The following is a 21433-nucleotide window of genomic DNA, read 5'->3' as shown; positions in this document are numbered from 1 at the left end:
AAATTACAGAAATTTTGAACTAATACTTTAGATATTATCTCTTCACTCAACTACTTTTAGTTATAGGGAAACTAAGGATCAGAAAGTGATTTGCTCAATGCCATAAGGCTAGTTAAATGTCAGTTATGAGACTAGAACCTAGATCTCAACTGTCATTCTAGTGTTCTGTTAAGTACACCAACATCTACAGATTAACTAGACTCAGTAAGGTACTAGAGAGCTACTTGAAAGAACAAAATTCAGGATAGCCAAGTTCTGGGTGGTGAAAGAAAAGCACCAGAAGGGAAGATGGTAGGGAACACTTGGGATGATATTGTCAGCACCAACATAGAAAAAAACTGGAAAGTCATGAAAAGTTAAGAAGAAAACAAATCAACAACATATTTAATGTCTTTGGATCTCAATTTTATTATCTGTGAAATGAAGGGTTTGGCTATATGCCACTAAGGCTCCTTCTTAGATCTAGATTTACATATGTGATCTTATGAACTACATTGTTTTCTTGCTTTTTCTAACTATCTTGCACAAAGCACCAAATATATCAAATTGTAGTATCAATGAGACAACACATTTAACAAAAATTAAAATTACTGAATAAGGCAGAAAATTTATAATACTACTTGATATTTCTATTGCTCAACCATCCATTATTTTCTCTCCTAATAACACACTAACGAACAAAGCTGAAGAAAAATCACAAAACTGGGTGGACTGGATCCACTACAAATTCGTTACATAATCTTCAAATGTGCCCTCACTATGGCAATGCAATTTCTTTATGCTCCCCTAAGAGATTCACTATCTAACTCACCATGGCTGCTTTTCCAAATCTTTTTACCCTTCTTCAAACTCCCACAGACTCCCCTCCCTTATCTCTCTCCTCTTTCAGCTGAGAATCTTGTCTCATATATCACTGAAAAAATTGAGACCATTAACTGAGAAGCTTTATTCCCATTCTCATTTCACATCATTTAGATACCTTCTGCTACTTTCATCTTCATTATCCCCGACATGAAAAAATAGCCCTCTTACTTGTTTAGAACAAATTGTTCTACATGTACAAGTGATCTAATTCCATCTTCTCCAGTAGATTGATCCCTTTATTATCCCAACTCTTATGGTTTACTGGTTACTTCCCTACTGTTTACTTGGTCCATCCTTCTTAACTACTATATCCCTTCTTTAATGGGTAAAATAACTTGAGAAGGTGGTCATTGACAATTTAATTTCCTTCTCTTTTTTTCAATTTGCTGAAGAATGGCTTCTGAACTCACCATTCAATTAAAACTGTTCTTTCTAGAGTTATCAATGGTTTCAATTGCCAAACCTAATGGATGTTTCTCAGTCCTCATTCTCCTTGATCTCTCCTGTAATCTTTCACCTCTTCTGTCTAGGTTTTTATTACACTGTTTTATCATGATTCTCCTCCCATATGTTTGACTATTCAGTTTCCTTTGTTAGATTTTCATACAAATCATGACTTTTTTTATTCTTTTTATTTGTATCTTCAGCATCCAGATCAGTGCCTGGAACATAGTTGATATTTAATACCTATTGACTGACTGACTGATCTTTCCATACCTGAGTCTTTCACTTGATATGGTTATTCCTCCAGAAGTGTTTCCTCTTCCTGGCAACTGCAGTTCTGTGTCCTGCCAACTGACTGTTAATTGTGTCCCCCAAGGCTTTCTCCTGAACCGTCTCCTTTTCTCCTTCTATACTATTTCAGTTAATGATCTTGTGAGTTCCTATGGTTTCAGAATATCACATCTAAGCATGTGATTCTCAGATCTAACTGTCTAGCCAATTTTATGTTTCCAACTACCTACCCTAATGAATATATTATAGTAGACATCAAATTCAATATCTTCATTTCTCCCATAAATCCTCCCTACTTTATCTTATTTTTTTTTTCTTTTTTCTGAGGCTAGGGTTAAGTGACTTGCCCAGGGTCACACAGCTAGAAAGTATTAAGTGTCTGAAACCAGATTTGAACTCGGGTCCTCCTGAATTCAAGGCTGGTGCTTTATCCACTGCGCTACCTAGCTGCCCCCTCCTTACTTTCTCACTCTCTCACTAGGGTACTCACCTTATAATATTGAGTACCAGGTTTCACAATCTTGGTATTTCATCCTCAATTTCTTTCTCTTACCTCTCATTATTCATTAGTTGTTAAGTTCTGTTGATTGATTCTATCTTCATCCTATCTTTCACATAGGAGTCCTTTTCTTCCTTTACTGCCACTATCCTTGTCAAGAACACTCATACCTGGTCTATTACAAAAGCCTGTTGGTTGATTTCCCTTCCTAAAGCTGCTTCCCACTCCAGTCCTTCCTCCATTAATGGAATGGGGCCAATGGGGCTTTTAAAGAATAAATCTTTAACTTAAACAAACAAAAAATTATTTTTCTAATTTTTAAACTTTTTTTTTTTTTAAATAAAGCTGTTTATTTTCAAAACACATGCACAGATAATTCTCATTCTCAATATTCATCCTTGCAAAACCCCAAACTTTCAGTTACAGGCAGTCAACTCCAATGGCTTCTCATTCCCTCTAAGATTAAATAAAAAATCCTCTGTGTTTAGTTTTTAAAGCTCTCCATTACCTGCCCCCTTCCAACCTTTCTAGACTCTTTATACCATACTTCCTCTGATCCTTACCTTCATGTACTATATGATCTAGGGACACTTTCCTCTTCTGCTGTTTCTTGCACACACTTCATTGGTTTCAGCATTTTCACTGCCTGTTCCTCATGTCAAGAACTCCCCCTCCCATTTCTAAATCCTGAATCTCCTGGATTTCTTCAATTCTCAGCTAAAGTTCCACTTTCTAAAAAGTCTTTTTCAATTCTCTTTCATCTTAGTCTTTTTTCTAAGACTGTCTCCAACATATCCTGTATTTATGTTTGCATATTGTCTTCTCCATTAGACTGTGAGCTCCTTGAAAAGAAGATACTTTTTTTTTTTTTTTTGCTCTTTCTTTTTATCCCCAACATTTAGCACAGTGCCTGGCACACAGGAGGTATTCAATAAGTTATTGTCAATGTGATTTTAAAATTTGTAATGTTTTACATACATCATATGAGAGCCTAAAAATTGCCCAGGTTATTATTATCCTCATTTTAGAGAGAAAACTGAGATAAATATTATAATAGGATTGTAGCTCTAGAGCAGTCATACTCAAATCGTAGTTCATTAAATAAAAACTATTTTCATAACAATATTATTTGTCAATTACAATATTTCTTCTTTTTCCAAATACATATCTGAGTGGGACTGGATGTTCTTCATGTTCTTCAACCAAAAAATCTTATTTTATTATTTTTTTTTTGCTGAGGCATTTGGGGTTAAGTGATCTGCCCAAAGTCACACAGCTAGGAAGTGTTAAGTGTTTGAGACCAGATTTGAACTCAGGTCCTCCTGACTTCAGGGCTGGTGCAGGGCTGGTGCTCTATCCACTGCACCACCTAACTGCCCCAAAATCTTATTTTAACAGAATAAATGTAGAAGTAACTAAGAGAATCCAGCCATTAATCTGTTAAGTCAGACATAAGATTTGTGGAAATATGCACTCTCTTCTTTTTTGAAAAGTTATTTTTCATTTAAAATGTATTATGCTAACATGTGATGGATCACTTATTTTAAATGAATTAATATATTTTATGTTTTAATTTCTAATATGTTAAGTGTTGGTAACCCAGATAAATGAAAGCTCCCTAGGATTTTGAATAACTTTTAGGGGTGCAAAGGGGTACGTGAGAACATAAAATGTAAGGATCCCTGTTTCGTAGCTCAAAGGGATCCTCGGGGTCATTCCGTCCTACTCCCTCTTTTTATATGTAAGGAAAGTGACTTTAAATCTAGAATTCTCTATTTCAATCCCAAAGCTTCAATGTTAAAAAGTTGCTTTAAGTTGTAAGCCTGTATTCTTTTGAAAGCATAACTATCTTCACTAAAGGACTCTGGAAAGAAGAATCTATTGTATAAATAAATATTCAGCTTCCAATTCGGGATAAAAAGTCCCAGTGGATCACCATCAGCTATTGCTATCTTGCTTCTGTGAAGAGAAAAACAAACAAACTACTACCACCCCTTCCCAGAAATTAATGAAAACAAAAACATTGTTTGATGAGATGCCAAAAAATGGAATCAAATATATTTAATTCAAGTCAAAACAACATAAAATCAGTCATGTAAACATTAAAGCTAGAAGGTCCCACTTACTTCTACATCATTATATGATTGAGTAAGAAGTATGGCTTGTTGAATAGATAAAAACAAAATTTGATTTACAAAATGTTCTCAAGAAAGGAGATGAAAGCTTGATATTGAAAATATTAATAACCATTAGACCCCACAAGAGAACCCTCAAAATGAATCACATCTTCCAAGTGACTACCAGTAATTTTACCAATAAGACCAATATTTCATAATATTACTATTTAAAGGATATTAGAAAGGTAGGGAAAAAAACTAATGGGAAAACCATGCAAATGTGGATACCAATGGTGCAAAGTCCAGTTATTAATAATCAAGTTGAGTTAAATAGGTTTTGACTTTTTAGGCCTAGTACAATGAAAAACTCTATAAGTGACATCCATTAAGCATTCAATATAATCTAGAAAGATATAAGATAATAGAGAAGTGGTATGTTATGTTAATAGATCTTAACTAAGGCTATTTAGGATAGGCACATTGGAAGACAGGAGGGAAATGAAAACTTATGGACAATTTGAAAAAAACAGATTAAAGTACTCATTTAAATTCTACACTAATGGTCCATGATCATGATCATTTTCAACTTAAACTATGCATCAGGAGAATAATGCACCTCTTATCTCCTGCAACTGTTTAGAAATACCAATAATACAGACATATATGGTGAATCTTCAGGGTCTAATGCTGAGGATGACATATCTGACAGCATGACACTTTAAGTGGCTAAAACATAATTCGGTAAAAAATTAAGTCACTAAAAATAATTTTTTTAAGTTAAAATTATTTTTATATTTTCTCAATTACACATGACCAGGCATCTTAGCCTTCTCTTAGATAACAATGGTTACTAATTTATATCAGTCTAAAGGCAGAAATATCAGATTCAGCTTTCCTTTCTTTTAATATGTACACAAATTTTTAAAATCCATACTATGTTCAAAGGCTTGCAGCTAGGATCCTAATGTTTTAAATAGGATATTTTGGGCTTCTAGCTCTCTAAAATTTGATATTTCACTATCTTCATCACCCATATGTTCCCAAGTAATGAAACACAAATCAAAAATTATGACTGATCATAACTTTAGAGTAAATTTGCTTTAAAGTATTCATTTGATAGCAAGAAGAAAATTTATCCCCATGAATACAGGGATGGGGAAAGTTCATTATGGATCAAACATGTCACATGATCTAGTTGCAAGTGTTCTATCTGCCTTGGTGGACACAAAGATACTAGCTGTCAAAATGAAATCTGGTCCCACTGAAGTTATACCTCTTTATTCTGTCTTTTCAATATCTATCTTTTCTGCTGCTTTCCTCTCTGAAATGCATTCATAGCAGCCTTTTCCTAAACCTGTGTCTTCACATACATTTCCTTCATAATCTTTTCCAGTATAGGAATGTTGCTTGCACTAGAGAGAATCCTACAGGGGCAGAAGGCACTAGCAGAAAAAAAGCAAAACTAGTCAGAACTAGGTGAAGTTATAAACAGAGCATTATTTTAGAGGTGATAGAAAGCCACTTAATTCCAAAACAATGTAACAAAAAAAAAAAAAAAAAAAATTCACTCTCCAGTCAAAATGTAGAACCAGTCTTCTGAAACTAAGTTCAGTAAAATTTTATTATATTCCATTATCGTCACAAAGCAAAGAACAGGTATTAGTTTCATCAGGGACAGTCAGAATAGAAATAACTGTGAGAATTAAGATACTTTTCTGAGGAAGGCTAGTAAATCTTCCTCTTTGAGATCTTAAGTATCCAACAATCTTGCTTACACAGCAGTGGTTAGGCAAGGTTGCAGAGCCCAGTCACTGTGGCCCTGTTCTGAGAAGGGAAAATCTCAGTGGCTGAGAAAACAGTAGCAAGAAAGACAGTAGTGATACTGTAAAATAGGTATACATAAATTATAGATTTGAGATAGAGATGTATATATTCCTTAACTTAGTTTTTCTGATAAGGACATTTCATTGATGTGGGCTTTTTTTTTTTTTTTTTTTTTTGGTATAAAAAAGGTTTCAAAGAATGCAGTATTGGATCCGTTTTTGGCTTTTTTTTTTTTTTTTTCCTTAGGCCAAAGTAAATTAGAGGCCATTGCTGTCTGGGAGACTCCTGGGTTCCCCCTTCATTACATGCACAAAGAAAGCAATTCTAACATGGGTGAAATCAAGGGTATTAAACAGGGAGACAGAATAGCCTGATATGAGAAAAGTAGTATCTAGATCCAACCCTTAATACCTATTGTGTTAAAATTATATTTTTCTGGTCTTTCTGACCTCCATATTTAGTCAGTATAGTAAAGTAACCACTATAAAAGGGCAATAGTAGGACGATTGCAAAAGTAAACCTAGATGTCAAGGTACAAACTCTCCCAAAGATCATAATTTACAAACTGTATCATATCTTAAGCTAAAAGCATATATTGGCAATATGTGCTGAACCAGGGAAATCTATTTAGGCTTTGCTGTCAGGTTTTTGGTCCAATTTTTTTTGTGACAATTTTTTTTTTATTAAAGTCTTTTATTTTCAAAACATATGCATAATTTTCAACATTCACCCCTACAAAAGCCTTATGTTCCAAATAATGATCTCCTGGTCCTGCTCATTTCACTCAGCATCAGTTCATGTAAGTCTTTCCAGACCTTTCTGAAATCATTCTGCTGGTCATTTTTTAAGAACAATAATATTCCATACCATTCATATACCACAACTTATTCAGCCATTCTCCAATTGATGGATATCCACTCAGTTTCCAATTCCTTACTACTATAAAAAGGGCTATTATAAACATTCTTGCACATACAGGTCTCTTTCCCTTCTTTAAGATTTCTTTGGGATATAAGCCCAATAGTAACACTGCTGGATCAAAGGGTATGCACATTTTGATAGCCTTTTTGGCATAGTTACAAATTGTTCTCCAGAATGGTTGGGTCTGTTCACAACTTCACCAACAATGCATCAGTGTCCCAGTTTTCCCATATCTCCTCCAACATTCATCATTATGTTTTCCTGTTATCTTAGCCAATTTGACAGGTATTCTCAGAGTAAAACTCTTAGGTTGTAGAGAAACTGCAGACTTGCATTGGTACAAAGAGTTTCTCAGGAAAGGAAACTCCCTGCGAGATCTCCAATGTGTCTTGGCAGTACCTACTGAAACTGTAAGCTATCAACCACAATTTGAAAAAATGTTCCACTAATAATAATAAATATTCAAATTAAAACAACTTGGAAACATCATCTCATATCTATCAGAGAGGCCAACATGATAAAAGATTAAAATTAGGAGGGCCACACAGGAGGAGAGAGCAAAATAAATAGAAATGCCGAGCCTGAAGTCAGGAAAATCCATCCTGAATTAAAATCTGGCCTCAGAATACTTATCAGCTGTTTGACCCTGCACAAGTCACTTTACCTCATTTGCCTCATTTCCTTATCTGAAAAAAAAAAAAAAAAGAAAAAAAAGAAAGGGCTGGAGAAGGAGATATCAAACTACTCTGGTATATTTACTAAGAACACCCAAATGCTATCACAAAGAATTAGACACAATTGAATAGCAACAACAGAAAAGCAAGGTAATGCACAGTTAATTAATTGAGCTATCTAGTAGTTTAGACATTTCAGAAAGCAGATTTCCACCCAAGTTACTATTCATTGACCATAATACCCCTACCTAGGTGAATCTCTCTAAAATGTTAAAGACAAAAGGATCCATACAGAAGTACTTTCTTTCATAGCAAAGATTTGGAAACAATGTGAGTGCCCATCAATTAAATAAATTACCATAAGAAATGACAAAAGTGGAATAGTAGATTAAAAGCTGGCCTTAAAGCTTGGGTTCAAATCCTGCCCCTGATACATACGTGTTGTATCTATGACCCTAGGTTAACTAGACTCTTAATTGTAGAGAAACTACAGACTTGCACTGGTACAAGGAGTTTTCTTTCCTGAGAATTTCCTATACCAATGAAATTACAAGCCTAGTCCTGTAAGAAATGATGGGAGATGAATACAGAAAAACTGAGAAGCTTTACATAAATTCATTTAGATTGAAATAAGAAGAAACAGAAATAAAATGCAAATGATGACCATAACAATATAAAAGAAAACAACTTTGAAAGACAACAGAATTCCTGAGTGAGTGCAATGACCAATCATGTCTTCAGAAGATTGGTTACAAAAGCATGCTTTTTGGCATACTGGCATATGCATTTTCAGGGGTGGACAATTTGTTAAACAAATAAAATATAATTAAGCAAAACAAATTAAGAGGGAGAATCCTTTTTTTTTTTTTTTTTTTTTTTTTTTAGGGGAAGGAGTTATTAGATTATGATAGAGATGCAAAGAAAAAAAGATAGAAAGAAAAAGAAAAGTAACAATATTTAAAAATACTATTTTCTTTTAAATCTATATGTTCACTTGACACAGAATGAAGTAAGCAGAACCAGGAGAACGTTGCACAGAATAACAACAATATTGTACAATGAACTGTGAATGTCTTATCTATTCTCATCAATTCAAAATCCCAAAGAACTTATGATGAAAAATGCTTATCCACCTCTAAAGAAAGAACTGATGGTGTCTGAATACAGACTATTTTTTGCTTTCTTTCTCTCTGTTTTTTCACATTTTCTTCTACAATAAAACTAATATGGAAATGTTTTATATGACTACACATGTATAACCTATATCAAATGACTTACCATTTTAGGGAAGGGAAGGATAGAATTTGGAACTCTAACCTTAAAAAACCCAAACAAATGTTAAATTTTGTTTTTACATATAATTAGGAGAAAATTTTTTTTTAAAAACCTGCACATTTACTATGTCACATGCAAACCTCTTTTTTGTTCTTTTTGCACACAGAAATGTTTATGTTTGTGGATGACTGTTTAGGTCATACTAAAAAGAATTAAGAAAAAAACAATGCCTTTTGAAAACTGTTGTACTGAGTTCTATTCTCCAGGCAACACGTTGCTAATAATGCCATTAACTGAAAGGAAACGAGCTAAATACGCTAAGATATTAGCAACTTTCTTGGCAGATGAGAATCTAAGAATTCCCAACAACACTTGCATCTCTTTTCATTCTATCAATATAAATGAAAATCTTAGCTAGCCTTAAGATCTAAGCCTATTAAACACTCCATTATTAAATTCTAAAATATAATCACAAACACCATCTTTTCATCATAATTCAGTTTTTGCAGGCTGCTTGCAAATGAGAAAATGGAGGATGAGGTATAAGAACAGTAGTTTTTATAATAACAGAACAAAGTCAAAAGAAAAAATAACTGGTAAAGGCAAAAAAATTCAAATTTTGGTGAGAAAAATGATAAAATGAAGCCATTTAAATGTTTCCACTAGTTGGGAAGTGATATCAGTATTCAAAACTTAAGAGTGAAAAGCTCCTTCCCTTTGTTTTTGTTCAATAAAAGTAATGTCTTTCTTTAAAAACTAACAATCATTTTAAAAACTTTTATTTACATGGGAAATCTAATGCTGTGTTTAAGTTAACAGCAAGTAGACAAATTTGACTAGAATTTAGATTGTAAAATATATCCGGACAGAGAGCTTAGGGCTAAATCATGAAAAACTTTAAATGTTAGCCAAAGGAATCTGCATTTTACTCCAGACACAAGAGGGAGCCACTGAAGTTATAAAAGGAAGGAACTGACTGTCAGATTTGTACTTTAAAATGATCAACTTGGTAGCTGAATGGAGTGTGAATCGATAAAAAAGGGAAAAGGAAGAAAGGTGACTAAATAGAAGGATACTGCAGTAGTCTGGCTGAGATGTATAAACCTGAACTACACTAGAGTGGGGGCTGTGTGAAGAAAAAGAAAAGGACAGAACAAGAGATGTTGTAAAAGTAGAATAGACAGGATTTGGAAACTAAATGGGTTTGAGGGGTAGAATAAGAGATCATTGACTCTGGAGAGGCAAATTTAGGTGATCAGAAGTATGATGGTACTCTTTGAAGAAATAAGAGATGTTCAAAAGATAACTTAATAGAAGACTGGAGGTTGAGAGAAATGAGAGCTAGAGATACAGATTTGTGAGTTATCTACATGATATGAAAATGGAATCCCCAGCAGGTAATGAATCACCAAGGAAGACAGTATAGAGAGAGCAGGTACTGCAGGTTAGAATATTGGGGGTATACTTATCCAGATAGAGTCAAGACATGGCTGATTCAGCAAATGAGGACAAAAAGGAGCAGTTGGACAGATAGGAAAAAGCATTGTTACAAAATCTCAAGCAGTAAAGAATAGCCAGAAAGATGAGCTGTGCAAAAGTTGAGAAGTATGACTACTAAAGAAAAGGCTATTTACTTTAGCAATTAAGAACACTGCTAACCCTGAAAAAAAAGTGATTTCAGTCTAATGGTGGGACTGGAAGGCAGTTTGGGAAAAGTTAAGAAGTGAAAAAGATGACTATGTGTATGACAAGTATTGATTTCTTGCCTTATAAATAAGTAAGGGAGGGGGGGGTCAGGGAGAGAATAGTGAAAATAATTTTTAAAAATTTAAAAGAGAGGTGAATAAGAGCTAAGGAAGTAGGAAAATTAAGTATGGATAACCAATTTTTTAAGAAGCCTGGTTATAAAAAAGAAAACAAGATATAATAAAAGCCTTGAGGGGATTTTGCAGCTTCAAATCAAGGAAATTGTTTGCAGGGAAATCTGGGCGAATTTGTAGGTTGGAGGAATGGAGACAGTGCCTAAAGTGATTAAAGGAGAGAAAGGGAAAAAAAGAAAAGAGCAAAAGAAAAAAGGGGAGAAGGGTCATTTGTGAAGGGACAAATTCCCAGAGGAGACAGGATAGGATGAGATTCAATGCCCAAGTCTTTTTCTTTTTACCTTTAATGAAAACTCCCTTTACTGGATCCAAATTCATTTCTGAAGTCTTTCTACAGTCAGATAGGGTATGTAGCATGGCCTATTTCTCCTAACCATAAGAAATAAGGTTATTCAATATCTTGAGCAGATAAAGTAGAACTGCAGGTCTTTTCAGAATACCTCTTACAGTCTACAACTTCAAAACAATGAGAAAACTGCCAAATGCCTAGTTAAGTAAAATTTCATCAAGAATAATAGTAATTTGAATCATGTCTAAGGGCTATAAAATACTTTGATCTAGTAATATCTCTGCTAGACCCATATGCCAAAGATATCCCCCCAAAAGGGGAATTGTCTATCTATTTGTATAAAAATATTCATAGTAATCTTTTTGTGGTGGCAGAGTCAGAAAATTGAAAATATGTTCATCAATTGGCAAATTGCTAAATAATATCTAGTATATGATTGTAATGGAATATTAGAAATGACATGAAGGATGATTTCAGAAAAACATGAAAACTTACATAAACTGATGCATAGTAAACAGAACCAAGAGAATGTTATATATTGTTTGATGAAGAACTGTGAAAGATTTAAACTCTTTCTCAGCAATACAATGATCCAAGACAATCCCAAAGGACTAATGATGAAACATACTATCCTCTTCAAGAGAATTTATGTTGATTGAATACATTCTGAAAAATGCTATTTTTCACTTCATTTCATTTCTTTTTATTTAAAAAAGACTAGATATTTTACATAATGACATATATATATATATATATAAAAAACCTATATCCGATCTGATTGTTTTCCATCTCAGGGAGGGGAGGACAGAAAAAAAGGAAGGATAGAATTTGGAACTCAAAAACTTATACCTCTACACTGCCAAAGAGCTGAAATAATTATGAAAGGTTAAACTACTTAAAGTTTCCACTCACTTTAACCATTCCCCCAACCCACCCACGGGTTAAAAAAAGGGGAAAAAAAAAAAAAAAAAGGACAAGTTCTGGCTGTAGTGGATTCTTTCGTGTCCACTCATGTGGTGATTCAATCTGAAGCTTCTAGATTCAAGAACAAGTGTAAAGCATTGACCTTACTCAGCCATTCCACATGAATAAAGTACAACTGCAAAGGGATGAGGAAGATTTTCTGTAGCAAGGCTGGTAAGAGAGGGGAAGGGACCTATAAAATTAAATACGTGTATTCTTCTGGCAAGATTTATAGAGCAAACACCTAAATGGTAATGGGGAAAACATGTACTGAAACAATGTAAGAAAAAGGCTGAGCACCTTTTAAAAAATCAAGAAAAAGCCCAACTCCCCAAACAAATAATCCAATAATAAGATTCAAAAATAATGGGAAAAAATGAGCAGTACAGAAAAAGGTCAAACACAATGAAAAAAATGCTTTAAGAAAAGTAAACAAAAGAGCTCTAAGATAAAACAAGATAAATTCTACATATTCCCTCTAGACATAATGAAACAACAAAAAACTTCAAAAGAGAAATAAAACATTCAAAATTAAATATAAAGCATGGAAATTAGGTTAGAAATGAGACAACAATGGCAATACATACAAAACATACAATAGAAAATTCTCTCTTCAGATTAGTAGACACTCTGAAAAGAGAGACTGATTTGGACCTCAAAAATAACTTAGCAAAATAAGAACAAAAGACAACAATTTTGAAAGAACATACAAGTGAGAATTCTATACAAGCTCAAGTGACTATCTTTAAAAGTTACTTTTAAAAAAGGGAGTTATCTTTAAAAAGTTTCCCAGAAAAAACAATTGAAAAGCAAAAATGCCACCAAACAGAAGAAATAATAATTTTAAAAACTACACAGAAAATTTAAAAATAGACTGCAAAATATTCAATGAATTCACACTATAGCAACACAGAAAAGCTTCTGGTTGAAAGTGTATTATTTTGGGTCAGCTAGTTGGTGTAATGTATAGAGCATCAGTCCTGAAGTTAGGAGGACCCAAGTTCAAATGTGACCTCAGTCACGCAATACTTCCTGTTTGTGTCATTTAACCGTGGGCAAGTCAGAAGAAGAAAGAAGGAGAAAGAAGAAAGAAGAAGAAGAAGAAAGAAAAGTATATTATTTCCGTTTCAGAATTCCAGTGCCAAAAACCAACTTTTGTAGGCAGCCAAGAGAAAAGCCTTTAGTCATTTCAAATAAGCCAAACCATTCATCTTTGTGAGAAATCTGAGAAGAGATTAGAATAGTTTATCTTAAAAACCAGAGAGATTGGGATGATAGCTCAAAGTTATATGTCTTACAAAGATGAACCTAATCTCCTCTGCAGAAATGAGGCACATGAATTTATTGCTCCAAGACTAGAGGTGAACAAAACATTGTTAGGAAACATTCCAAACTAAGAAAACAGAAGAAATGTAAATAACAGTCAAGAAAAGACTTTGTCCATTCAAGGCAAGATAAATATTATTTTAAAACTTCAAGAATGAAAAAAAGCCAAAGATTTAAGAATAGCTTAAAAAGTCAAGAGAAAAAAATGAATTAAAATTCAATAAGCTAAAATCCACATTCCCTGATGATCATAATTATACCTCATAATAATTATCATTTTTTTGGTAAGAAGTAATCACTGAATTGGGAGAGAAGTAGGTGGGAGGCTAAATTCAGAGGAAAACCAGAGATAAGACTTCCAACCTGATTCAAACACACTACATGAGTGCTAGTTATTATCATTATTATGTACATTCTATCATATGGCATATTACACATCATTGTAATGTGCTGTCGTCTCCAGAAACTGCTGATCACTCTCTAGAGGAGAGACTTCTTCCTCCAGAGGACCGCCTCAACTCTGGCCTAAAGCAGAGACTCCTCTTCTCTCCAGTGCCACCCTCTTTTATCCTCCCAGAGAATGGGCGTGGGATAATGCAAGGGCTTCTGGGAAAAAATACTTCAACCAATGAACTTGCTCCTCCTAAGCATGCAAGCTCCTCCCCAGGAGTTCAAAGGGATTAAACTCCTAGTAAAGACCAGAACTAGAGAATTATTAAGTACTGACTTAGCACTTAGTAAGAACCTAACATCTCTCCCTTTCTTTTGATTTAGAACATAGGGTGGTCATGACCTTGAAACATAAATCCATCAATACGGAAGGCATTATACATAATTACAAAGATTACATAAACACATAGTAACATAATACATGCTAGAAGTATGTAACAAGTAACATGATCAAATAATCATAAATTGAGAATTTATAAATGTCCATAAGTCCATTGTCCTTTAGTCTCATCTTGTGTTAGGAAATCCAATGATTCCTGCTGGTTTTAAAGTTTTTTAACAGTCTTATTAGCCATCTTCTTATTAACCATGCTCTTAGATTTTCTCCTTTGTTTTGAGGTCTTTCTCTTTTTCTGTCTCTCTCTGATGGACAAGGAGAATATGACTTGTTGGCACCCATCTGATTCCTTCTCCATCTGAAGAAATGCAAGCAAACCCTCTCCCCCAGGCAGTTACGCTATCTAATTACCTTCTATTTACCACTTTCTAAATCTCTTCTCACTATCTGGCAATTACATTGGAGTTGTTTGCACTGGACACAGCCCTGTTGGTTTAAAAGGCCTGTATTCTCCCCAAGTGTAATCCATTTTTGCAATCTGATTGTCTTTTGGCTGACTTATCAGGTAATTCCTTTCTGCCATGTGATTGCTTTCCTGCTGGTTGATCAAATCAGTCTCCTGACCTTCTAAAGGCTCTTTGGGTGTAACATCAGCTGCCATCATACCCCAAGTCTTTTTTGCCTGGGGTCATGGACCTGGGCCCCTCATCCCGTTTCCCTGAATTATTCTACACTTTCATGGCCAATGGCATCCTCTGTTGCATTTTGGACATGGGGTTTTAGGTTTTCTTTCAACCTGTCTTCTCAATCTATCTCCATATTTACACTGAGCTTTTAGATGTCCAATTTTTCCACATTGGAAACATCGACGAGTTTCTCTAGAAGTCCCTTGCCAGGAGGGACCCTGTCTTTCCACGTTCATCATAGTCCGGGTGTAAAAAGCATTTGTTTCCACTGTAGCGCAGCGTCTTATGATCTCCTCTAAAAGAGCATCTTTGTCTAATTCCCATATAATTCTTTTGCAAATCTCATTGGCATTTTCCTTAGCCAGATGTCTGGTCATTATTTCTGTAGCTGCATTTTCTCCAATAGTTCTTTTGACAGCAGTTTGCAAACGTCCCACAAAATCTGCAAAAGGTTCATTGGGACCTTGCTCTATTTTAGTGAAAGCCTCTCCGCGATCTTTCTGTCCAGGGAGGACATCCCAAGCTTTTATTGCAGCCTTAGCAATTTGCTCATATATTGTCATGGTATAATTAATCTGTTCTGAATTTTCTCCATACCGACCTTTACCAGCTAAGTGCTCAAAAGTGAATTGTGTGTTAACTCCTATTTCCAAATTGCATCTGACTTGGATGGATTTTACATAATTCATGAAACTCTGCAAGCCATAACAAATTTTGTCCAGGTTCTAGGCATGTCCTTGCTATGGATTTCCAATCATTCGGGTTAGGACTTCATAAGACAAACCATATAGTAACATTTTAACATAAGCTGATGTAGCCCCATAAAAGGTACAACCTTTTTTCAAATCTTTAATTTTATTCAAATCTAAAGGTGTATATTTTCTTTTTTGACCTACAGAGTCAGTATCTTCAATCACAGGATATGCATGTATAAAATCACCTATATCCTGTCCTTCTCTCTTAGCTTTAACAAATGCTTTTTTCTAATCTTGTCATAGGCTTCTTAACAGGTGATTTTGTTTGTGTTTCTGCCTCTTCCCCTCCTCCTTCTTGCTCCACCCCTGAAGGGTTAATTGAGGGAGGAGATGGGAAATGCTCCCGTTGCTCAGAATTGTACTTAACTTCATTGTTATCTGATTCATCCTTTTCACCTAGTTTAGTTGACACCTCCCCATTTTTCTCCTTCTTCTCTTCCTTTAGAATAACAATTTTTAAAGCCATTTGGATTAAATTATAGGTATGAAGTGGAAATTGAGTTTGGTTTGGAATTGGAGTGTTCACCTAATTGCTTTCCTACTAATTCCCATTCATCTAGATCCAATTCTTCTTCCAGAGAAAAACAAGGACATATGACCTGCACAGTTTTTAAAAGTTCAGTAATCTCCTCCAAAATTATAATCAATCCTTGGCTTTTCATAACCTTGATGATGCTCTCTAAACATTTTCCTTGAACAGAAGGAGTTTGCCCCATTTTTGCCCCATTTCACTATAAGAGATAGCTGGTTTAGCCCTTAACAAGTTAAGTTCCTTATTTGTCTATTAGAATGCTCACTTAATCTTTAACAAAGTTTCCTTGTTACTCACGGTTATTTCTGCTTCAGAAAGTCTTTTCCACTGGAATCTGAATCAGAGGTTTTTCCACTGGAATCAGGAGTGTGTCTGTCCCTGTTCAGGTGCCAAATTGCGAGAGAAGAAGAGTCTCTGTTCTAGGCCAGAGTTGAGGCGGCTCTCTGGAGGAAGAAGTCTCTCCTCTAGACCAGAGAGTGATTGGCAGTTTCTGGAGACCACAGTACATTACATATTGGCGTCCACAATGTGGGGCAAGAACTTTTGCTTATCCTGACAAGGACTGATTCTAAGCCCTTCAGAGGAGCTAGCCTGGACCATTGGATGTTAGGTTCTTACTAAGTGCTAATGAGATAATGAGATATTAGGTTCTTACTAAGTGCTAAGTCAGTACTTAACAATTCTCTAGTTCTGGTCTTTACTAGGAGTTTAATCCCTTCGAACTCCTGGGGAGGAGCTTGCATGCTTAGGAGGAGCAAGTTCATTGGTTGAAGTGTTTTTTTCCCAGAAGCCCTTGCATTATCCCACGCCCATTCTCTGGGAGGATAAAAGAGGGTGGCACTGGAAAGAAGAGGAGTCTCTGCTCTAGGCCAGAGTTGAGGCGGCTCTCTGGAGGAAGAAGTCTCTCCTCTAGACCAGAGAGCGATGGGCAGTTTCTGGAACCGACAGCACGTTACACATCACTTTGGTAAGTGAGGGACTATTGTGAGAGGTGTTACATATACCATTAAATACGGCTACCATATCAAAAAGTTTTGCTTAATTTCACTTCATGGCTTAATGGCATTCATACATTTATTTATCATTTTTTTTCCTTTCTCTTTTTATATGTTCCCCAAAATTGTGATATAAAAACTAAAGGCATAATAAGTAAAATGCAATAGGAATTTTATAGTTGACAAAAACAAAATTAGAATGATTTCTGCCTTAGTTTAATTATATTCCTCAAATATTCACCAGTCATAGGTTAGTGATGGTGGACAAGATGCAGAGCTAATATATATAGTAAAAAGCAAGACCCTGGACTCTTAACTTACTATAATTAGTAAATGTTTGAGGGTAACTCACTATAAGCCTACTGAATTCACACTTACAGGTCATCTGTATGAGAAGATATGATTTCATACAAGTCTAAAATATAAAGCATTAAGTTTTATACTTTTATTCCCCTCCTCAGCCTTCTTTGGGACTCATTTTTTCCCACTGTGAATGACAGGATCAAACTAAGTTAGAAAGATCCCATGTGGTTCTGACATTTTGTGACGTCTATGCGATGGACAGCATAGTTGTCAAAACTATCATAATTTGAAATAAGACAATTGCTCTCTGTCATAATCTAGTGATTTCAATGTTGTATGTATAAATGCAAAATAATTTTTTCATGTAAATGGTTTTTTCTGCAATTGGTCAGGGGAGTACAGACCACACTTCTTGCACAAATAAAAAATCCCTTTACTGGTTTTAAGCACACAATGTATTACTAAGCAGCAACACTTTCAGCTATTTATTCCTTTGTCTGCATTCCCAAACTACTGAAGGAAGATAAGTTAAATAAGCATAACCCAGGAAAAGTATGTAAGAAAAACATTCTTGAGAATTGCATTCAACTTCAAGTAAAGAAAACCATGATAAGCATGCTGCTGAGACCAATTGACTCTGGCCATAGAAACAATTTTGTGAATTGAATATTGAGTTCTGTACTTGATTTCTCCCCTAGCTTATAACACACACACACACACACACACACACACACACACACACACACACACACACACACACACATTTACTTAAAACTAAATACAAAATAGAAAGAAAAATTAAAAAAAAACCCATCACCACAACATTGTCATATGTCTAGCAGAACATCTAACCAACTCTTTTTATTTTTACCTTAATAAAAGAAGTTTTAAAATAAATTATTGGTTTTCAAACAATAAAGCTGTTATGTTTTTACTATAGGTACAAAATGCTGTATATAAGGAAGACCTTGGGATTCAATAACCCAAATCAGAAATTAAATGAATAGGGCAATGGTTGTGACAGAGTAAATTGAGAAAATAAAAAGAGTAGATTGCCTAACAGGCTACCTTCTACCACAGCTGGTTCTTTATAGAATAAATGGGAAGACATATACTTTAGATACAGGAATTTAATGATCTTGGTCTTCTCATAGCATCTAGGGACAAAAGACAAGAGCAAGGATAAGGGAAGGTTATAAAAAAATGAAAGTACTAGCTGTGTGACCCTGGGCAAGTCACTTAATCCTGATTGCCTTAGCCAAAAAAAAAAAAAAAAAAAAAAAAAAAAAAAAAGTGAAAGTGTTATTTGCTTCTTGATCTAACCAAAAAGAAATGAGGATATAGTTGATTTAAAAAAAAAAAAGTACATAAGGTTACTATGATATATTATTATTCTTTTAGACAGATCAATTGTTCATTTCACTTTCACACATCACGCCACCTTTAGAATTTTACTAATGGTGGGTTCATGATGTGGAGAAAGAAGCAAACCTAAATAGAACTACTGACTTTTAGGCTGCACATATTTATCCTACCTGGTCAACAGAAGAAACAATACAGGTCTTCAAAATTGTATCTGTGCTATATTCTAAAACCTAAGTTGAATTTTAGACAGTGATAAAAGCCATTGTCCCCAGAAACCTTGCTAGTTTCCAGAAGCAACCAATCAACAATGACAAAATCAACCAATCAACAATGACAAAACCAACAAATTACTCATCAATGACACCAAACATATGAAAATAGGGTACACATGATGTAACAGTGGTAAATTTTTACTAGCCTTTGTTTTGTTAACTCTATCAAACTGATTTTAGCTATTATTTTTTTCAGGTCAGTGGCAGTTTTAAGTTTTATGGTAGTGTATAATAAAATATTAAACATACTTTTAAAAATAAAGATTTTTTTCCCAAAAGAATTTTTAAAAAGTTTAAGACAACTAGCCCCTCCAAAAATCTCACCATTGCCTTCAGAAAAATGTTTTTCATGTAACTGGTTAAAATGAGTTATGAATGTTCATATACTGCTATGTTTGAGTACTATGAAAATTCAGAAAGTTCTTAAAAATTATAGAGAGGAAAAAATTGGTTTTTATGAATACTTTTTCCCAACCAATTGAAGCACTCATTCAAAGAATGACCCTGATTTGTTCTAAAAGTGAAATGAGAATCCTTTTGCAGGTCTTGCCCCCTCTGGACATTTTATATCAATAATCTGGCAGATAAAGTTACTAAAACTAAAAGAATCTTCCAGTTATCTCAAAAATACCTTCTCTGTCTTTTTTTTTTTGATCCAATGTGTTATTTAAAAATTAAAAGTTTCTCTAAGCAAGAGGATCACTTCTAAAGAATAATAATTCATGTTTGAAACCATAATTGTCCATTGCATGGTTCAAATATCTTCCCCTTCCTAAATGGAGCAGTTGTCACACCACTGGCCAAAGTTAGTATGAAGCAGAAATTTAACTGATAACTTAAAGGCCAGCAAACCAAAATGCTTTAATCTTAAATGCCTAACCCATTTCAATATAGCCTTCTTTACAGATATAGATCTGCCAAAATCATCCTATTACTTAGTTGTTTAAGAGTGATATAAGCCCTAATTAATAACCAACCAAAGTCTTAGGAAAACCCATTCTATACTTTTATAAGAAATAATTGTTTCTATATCTCTTTTTCTGATTTTAAAAATTAGTATTAATATCATAAGGGAGATCTGCATGATGGTAAGCTGCCAAAGGCTAAATTTCACCTGCTGCTTTATTCCCTATGTGAGCTCATAATTCTTTAAGATCACTGGTTGCTGTGGAAATTAAGTATATAGACACTAGGAAATAACTACAAACATACTACTAAAAGAACAATAATTACAAACCTATTGCTAAAATTTCCTAAAATAAAGTCTTAGGTGATAACCTAAAAAAGTTGGATGATATTCTCACCTTCACCAAACATATCAAGATCTGTAAAACAGTTCTAACATGGAGTCTTCTATGTTAAGGAGCAAACCACAGCTTTCATTTCAAAATCCTCCCCTATAATATAGCCACAGCTCTCTTTTACATAATACTCACTCTTCAGTTTACCAAATGTTTTCCTTTCCTTGCATAGCAAAAGAGGAGGCAGTTATCATGGAATAGAAGGGGAAAAAAGAAGTGAATGAAATACAGAAAAGACTCAGTTTCATATCCCAGCTTTATTACTTACTACCTCGGTAACCTTGGGAATGTCAGTTGAGCTTGCTGGATCTCAGTTTTCTCATCTGTTAAAAAAAAAAAAAAAAAAAAATTAAGTGAAGGGGTTGACTGGATATCCCTCTAGGGTCCTGTCCCATGTTAAATCCTGTGACACTATTATTATTCCTACTTTACAGATGAAGGAGCTTCAGGTTCAGAGAAAATGAGTAGTAGACCCAAGGCTGGAAATTAATATTTGTTACTAGGCTTTATTTTGCCCCTCAAAAAAAAAGAGTTAATGAGTAGGAAGAAGATGTAAGGGGAGAGAAAAAACTCACATTAAAAAAAAACTCACATTTTCCATATTTGAACTAAATAATTTATGTATTATGTCTTTTAAAATGTCTTATTTATAACCTTCTTCCTTTAAAAAATCTAATATTTTAAAATTAACAATATTAAACTAATAAGAACAAAATGTTTATCTGACACTGTTCACAAGATCACTTTATTGGATGTTTTTAGTTCATTGTTTTCCTTTATTGTATGAGGAGGGGATCTCTGTTTGGAGAAAAAAGATTATTTGAAGAAACAAACATGAAAATGATAAAAGGACAAAGAGCATCCATTCTAGAAAGCATTTTGGAACTATGTCCAAAAAATGGTATATGCCTCTTGACCCATAATACAGTAAGCTTATTGATTAGCCCCTCCCCACCAAAGAGTAAGAAGTTGAAAAAGACTGACATGTACAAAAACAGCTTTTTTTTCCCCTTAATGTCAATAAGCTGGAAAAAGAGTGTTCAAGGCAATAGTCAAAAATGATACACAAG

The 21433-nt window shown here is 34.3% G+C and overlaps 1 protein-coding gene across 2 annotated transcripts in view; it reads right to left on the bottom strand.

Moving 5' to 3' along the window:
- Positions 1 to 21433, bottom strand: part of MED20 (mediator complex subunit 20) — a 123439-nt gene that overhangs the window by 14899 nt on the left and 87107 nt on the right. For both annotated transcript variants that reach the window (XM_074310947.1, XM_074310951.1), the window contains one exon: positions 20635 to 20686. The gene's annotated coding sequence lies outside the window, so the exon portion shown is untranslated. Of the gene's footprint in view, positions 1 to 20634; positions 20687 to 21433 lie in introns of those variants that run through there.

Source organism: Sminthopsis crassicaudata, chromosome 4 (assembly GCF_048593235.1).
Source record: "Sminthopsis crassicaudata isolate SCR6 chromosome 4, ASM4859323v1, whole genome shotgun sequence".
Taxonomy (NCBI): domain Eukaryota; kingdom Metazoa; phylum Chordata; class Mammalia; order Dasyuromorphia; family Dasyuridae; genus Sminthopsis; species Sminthopsis crassicaudata.
This window is presented reverse-complemented; position numbering and strand designations above follow the sequence as displayed.